The following is a 6,151-nucleotide window of genomic DNA, read 5'->3' as shown; positions in this document are numbered from 1 at the left end:
TGTAGATGGTAGAGTCTTCTCCGAGGCTCAGTGATAAAGAACCTGCTTGCCAAATGGCAGGAGACACAGGTTTGATCTCCGAGTCAGAAAGATCCCTTGGAGGGGGAAATGGCAACCTATTCCAGTATTCTTACCTGTGAAATTGCATGGACAGAAGAGCATGGCTACAGCCTATGAGGCCACAGAAGAGTCAGAGAAGACTTAGTGACTAAACAATAGCAACCACATGCAGATTGAAGCTTAACTGTCCAAATTGTATTCACACTGAAAAGGCTTTTTCAAAAAAAAAAGAAAGAAAGAAGCCTCCCTCAAATATTAAGTCCTACATGACTTTTTTTTTTCCTGCCATCCATTTCAATTATGATGGTAACTCATATTCTAAACCTGACTAAATTCTATAATAATGTCATTTGTATCTGTAGTTATACCCCTGTATTGAATTTCACTTCAGTTCAGTCGCTCAGTCCTGTCCGACTCTTTGCTACCCCATGGACTGCAGCACACCAGGCCTCCCTGTCCATCACCAACTCCCAGAGCTTGCTCAAACTCATGACCATCACGTAGGTGATGCCATCCAACCATCTCATCCTCTGTTGTCCCCACCTCCTCCTGCCTTTAATCTTTCCCAGCATCAGGGTCTTTTCCAATGAGTCATTTCTTCATGTCAGGTGTCCAAAGTATTGAAGTTTCAGCTTTAGCATCAGTCCTTTCAAAGAATATTCAGGACTGATTTCCTTTAGGATTGACTGGTTGGGTCTCCTTGCAGTCCAAGGGACTCTCAAGAGTCTTCTCCAACACTACAGTTCAAAAGCATCAAATCTTCGGAGCTCAGTTTTCTTTACTGTCCAACTCTCACATCCATACCTGACTACTGGAAAAACCATAGCTTTGTTGGCAAAGTAATTTCTCTGCTTTTTAATATGCTGTCTAGGTTGGTCATAGCTTTTCTTCCAAGGAACAAGTATCTTTTAACTTCATGGCTGCAGTCATCATCTGCAGTGATTTTGGAGGCCCCCCCCCCAAATAAAGTCAGCCACTGTTTCCACTGGTTTTCCATCTATTTGCCATGAAGTGATGGGACCGGATGCCATGATCTTAGTTTTCTGAATGTTGAGTTTTAAGCCAACTTTTTCACTCTCTTTCATCAAGAGACTCTTTAGTTCTTCTTCACTTTCTGCCATAAGGGTGGTATCATCTGCATATCTGAGGTTATTGATATTTCTCCCAGCACTGTTGATTCCAACTTGTGCCTCTTCCAGCCCAGTGTTTCTCATGATGTACTCTGCATATCCTCTGTAAACACTATTAAATCAAAACTTTGAAAAGATACAGAAAAGGGATTTTTCTCATTAAATATATATTTGAAAAATGGTCAGTGAAGCTAATTTTACATGATATGAATGGGCTTCATTATTATAATGATCAGACATGTCCAACTCTTTGCAACCCCATGAGCCATAGGCTCTTCTGTCCATGGAATTTTCTAGGCAAGAATACTGGGGTGGGGTGCCATTCAGCATTCCAGGGAACCTTCCCAACCCAGGGATTGAACTCACACCTCTTGTGTCTCCTGCACTGGCAGGCTGATTCCTTATCACTGGTGCTGAAACAGGAAACCAGGAGCTGAGGAATGAATTCCACAAACTTCCAAACACTCATACAGGCAAAGTTTATTTTAAAAGATAGAGATGCAAAGCCCTTAGCATAGACTCTGAGAGGGGGAGAAGAGCCCCCAAAAAGTTGGGGATTACAACAGCTTTATATATTTGTTAGTATTGATCTGTACATTTTTGGTTGACTTGTAACTTTAATATGCATCATTTTTGACCAATTAGTTTAAACTTCACAACATCCAGTTTGTCATTTTTATGGCTTTCTTGGATCCCCAATTTTCTCAGTTTCTCCAAACATTGTGACATTGTTCCTTGACACTTTCTTAAGACCCCATGCCATTATTTAGGGGCTAGATATAAATGTTTAGGAGCTAATTGTCTATCTGGAACTTTTCTCCTTGATAGATTAAACAGTAGTTCATGATTGTATTGTCCTGGGTTTGGATGTTTTATGTTACCAGACCAGGGAGGCATTCCTCTGAATGCCTGGAAATTGGAAAAAGGAGTGAGATGCTTACTTGAGAAGAAAAAACTGAAGAAAAAAAAAAACAGGAATTGAGTTTTCAAAGTCTTACACTGTCTAGAAATTTCTGGCTCAGCACCACCTGAGAAGCCTAATGTTTGCATATATAAATACTTTCACATATTCTTAATAAATTTCATTAGGTTGTGAAGAGCTTTAGACAGTGATTGAGAGTTCCTGATATGTGTTATATTCTATGAACTATAAATAATTTGAAATCATGAGAGAAAATATTGAAGAAACAATAAAATACATTTGTCTAAAATTCCAATTTGTATTAGAATTCTAATTCAAATAATCTGCTGAAAGTTCCAAGTTTTTTAATATGTTGTTTCCTTCAAATGATATCTTGATTATAAAATCATCAGCACCAAAGTCATATTGAACATAAGTGAACAGGACCTAACTTAAATAAAAACGTGTATAAGCAATTGCTCTTGCCTCCTAAAATTATAAAGAGTGCCTCCATGTTCCTTTCATGGCCACAACCTAAGATAAAATGAATGCTTCTGAGAACTTTAAATTGTGTTGTTTTCACAACTGGATTAATTGCTAATTGAATACAGGCAGAACAGAATAGACAATTAATTAAGCTTTTGGAAAATATTTCAGGGATTAACTAGCATACAATAATTTAGCATTACACAATTGTGATAGCCACTGTCAAAATTTTGTTTAGAATATTATTCCAATTTATTTCATGCTTTCATAGATAACATAATCACTATATATAGCCTGTTAATATAACTAATACTTTGTTCCTCCCCTACAAAGGGAACTATGTTTGTGTTAATATTATGATTTAACATATATGGTTTATGATTTAAACTATATTATGGGACCTTTCAGTTTATTTGTTTACTTATTTTCATTATTAACTAGTGTAATGCTATGAACCCAGTGAGGAGACGGAGTCCTCTTTGGTGTCCTTCGGAGGATCAGGGGATATGCTGACATAATTAAGGCAGAATGAAGAGCTTTACAACAAATAATTCCTGTCTCTGACTCTCATTTCTGTATAGGGCAAAATAAAACATATGCAAATAGATTTCACCTAAAGTGAACATGGTAGGATAAAATCAAAAAAAGAGAAATTTTTTGATCAATTTACAAAGATTCAATTTTATATTAATTGTTCTGGCTACACTCATTCATTTGTTGTTCTATAAGTATTTTTGAATTGAATTCTCAGGTCAAACACTGTAAGTGGCATAGTAGAAAAAATGGTGAACAGGATAGTAAGTGTCATGCTTTTATGGAATATTTAGACATGGAGGGAGGTTTCCTATTTATTCTTATTTATTTATTTACTACTTACTTCTATGTGTTATGATGGAATATTTACAGGGTGATGCAAGTACATAAAAAGAGTATAAACAAAACTAATTTGATACAGTAACACTCTCTCCTGACTGAGCATGTCTATTAAGCCTACTGTTTAAAAAAAAAAATGGAGCCTTTAGGGAAGTAAGTTTGACTGACATGGATAGAGCAGTTGCTCTTCTCATGATACCTCATTAGGGCCTCTCAGGAACAGAGAAAAGAGATGTAAAAAAGACCTTTTGTGCAAAACAGCAAAGAGACCCTATTGCTACTCTTCCTTAGTTTGGAGAGAAGATTAAGATCATCAAGGCCTGCTCCCTACACTCAATTTAGGCACAACTGAAAATAATGGGAAACATTCAGAAGGTTGTACTGGTGGGTTATAGGAACTTATGTCAAAGTACTAGAGCTTCAGCTCTCAGAATCTTGAGAGATTTAAAGAACAAAGGGCAAGAAACAGGGTAGAAAAGCTGTCAGCCTCAGTTTCATCGTTTCTTAAGAAAGAAATTTTCTGCTAATCATTTTCCTGAAGGCATTTTTTACATATTTGTTCCTAAGGCTGTAAATTAAGGGATTTAACATAGGTATAATCAATGTATAGAACACAGAGGTCACTTTATCCATAGCCATTGCATGGCCAGTGCCAGGGCACAAATAAATGAAGATCAGGGTACCATGGGTAGATAGAGACCACGGTCAGATGGGACGCACAAGTGGAGAATCCTTTTCTTCTTCCCTTGGCAGAACCTGTTTTAAGAATGGCTGCTATGATGAGGATATAGGAGAGGAGAACTGTTAGAAGGCAGAGGGCTTCCACTAAACTAGCAAAGACCACCAGTACAACGTCATGGATGTAGGTGTCAGTGCAGGACAGAGAGAAGAGAGGGGAGGTGTCACAAAAGAAATGGTTAATTTCATTGGAACAGAAAGGTGAAATGTATTAGTGGTGTGGACGATTGAGCTCATGGTGCCTCCCAGAAATGCTCCAGTTGCAAGCTGGCAGCAAATCCTCTTGGACATAATAACAGTGTAAAGCAGGGGGTTGCAGATGGCTATGTACCGGTCATAAGCCATGACAGTCAAGAGAAAAGACTCTGTGTCCACCAAACAGCAGAAGAAATATAACTGTGCAGCACAGCCATTGTAAGAAATGGTCTTCTTATCAGAAACTAAGTCCACAAGTAATTTGGGGGCAGTGACTGAAGAGCAGCAGACATCTACGAAAGACAAGATGCGGAGAAAAAAGTACATAGGGGTGTGCAAAAGGGGACTGGCTGTGATTAATAAAATCGTCCCAAGGTTTCCCATCAGGGTAACCGAGTAGATGACAGAAAAACAGCAAAATGAGCACTCTGCAGTTCCGGGTGGTCACTGAATCCCAAGAGCAAGAACTGTGTCTTCACAGTGCTGTTCTCCACCTCCATTCTCTGCAGGGTTCCTGGAGGTTGGAATTTTGACAGGGTACTGATGTTTATAATAACCTGAAGAGTCATAAAAAATAAATATGAAAACGGCTAAAGTAATTAGAACATTAATTCTAAATCCACTTGGGCATCCTGGTAATCCTTAGGCATATGAACAGTAAGCACAGAAAATGTATGCATTTCCAGATGAACTGATAACTTACTGCTTCTATTCCTTAAAGCTATCATTTTCCACGTTAAATGACACAGCATCAAACCAGTGGGTGAATTCTAACCTCTGAACCTCTTACTTTCATTTACTCTCTCATCTTTCACCAATGTGAATGATCATGGTTAATCACATTGCATATAGCAAACTCTGAGTAACTCACTTCTGTTCCACTTTGCAGTATTTTTTTACTTGCATGGCAAATTAAAGTATTTCTATTTCAGTAGAAGCCTTGTCTAGCTAGATGAGTCAAAGTACTTTATCTCTTATACATTGGGAAGCAACTTTACCTCTGAGGAACAAAGGAACTTCTAAGAGTTACTTGTAAAATATAAAGAGAAAATATTCAGAATTAGTTACTGAATCAGTAACAGAATTAGCAACTGAATCCTAACTCTACTGCTCAGCAGCTGCAATTCTTTAGGCAGGCCAAGTAATCACTAAGTTTAAGTTTCATCATCATTAGTATGAGAATGACAGTGCCTGTCTCATCAAATTATGTGTTAAATGAGTTTTCTTCTACAGTTAAATATCTTTAGCATCTCATTGATTCACTGTTCTAAAGTTGGCAACATATCAATAGTAGTTAGTACATCCATTTTTTATTTTTTAGATTATAAGCCAAGCTATGGAATCTGACTAGAGAAATTTTCATGCTTGGACAGTTACTGAATTCATCTAGGCAATATAGTGATAGTATTCAGGAATATTTCAATGTTTAATGCTAAATTGTAACAGATGTTTAAAAAGGGTCACCTACTGATGTTCAAGTTGGATTAGGAAAGGCAGAGGAACCAGAGATCAAATTGCCAACATCTGCTGGATCATGGAAAAAGCAAGAGAGTTCCAGAAAAACATCTATTTCTGCTTTTTTGACAATGCCAAAGCCTTTGACTGTGTGCATCACAATAAACTGTGGAAAATTCTAAAAGAGTTGCGAATACCAGACCACCTGATCTGCCTCTTGAGAAATTTGTATGCAGTTCAGGAAGTAACAGTTAGAACTGGACATGGAACAACAGACTGGTTCCAAATAGGAAAAGGAGTTCGTCAAGGCTGT

General features: G+C 37.6%; 1 pseudogene; it reads right to left on the bottom strand.

The window, feature by feature from the left end:
• Positions 1-3,954: 3,954 nt before the first annotated feature.
• Positions 3,955-4,886, bottom strand: LOC123331245 (annotated as a pseudogene).
• Positions 4,887-6,151: the final 1,265 nt, after the last annotated feature.

The sequence above is a fragment of the Bubalus bubalis genome, chromosome 22, assembly GCF_019923935.1.
Source record: "Bubalus bubalis isolate 160015118507 breed Murrah chromosome 22, NDDB_SH_1, whole genome shotgun sequence".
Classification (NCBI taxonomy): domain Eukaryota; kingdom Metazoa; phylum Chordata; class Mammalia; order Artiodactyla; family Bovidae; genus Bubalus; species Bubalus bubalis.
This window is presented reverse-complemented; position numbering and strand designations above follow the sequence as displayed.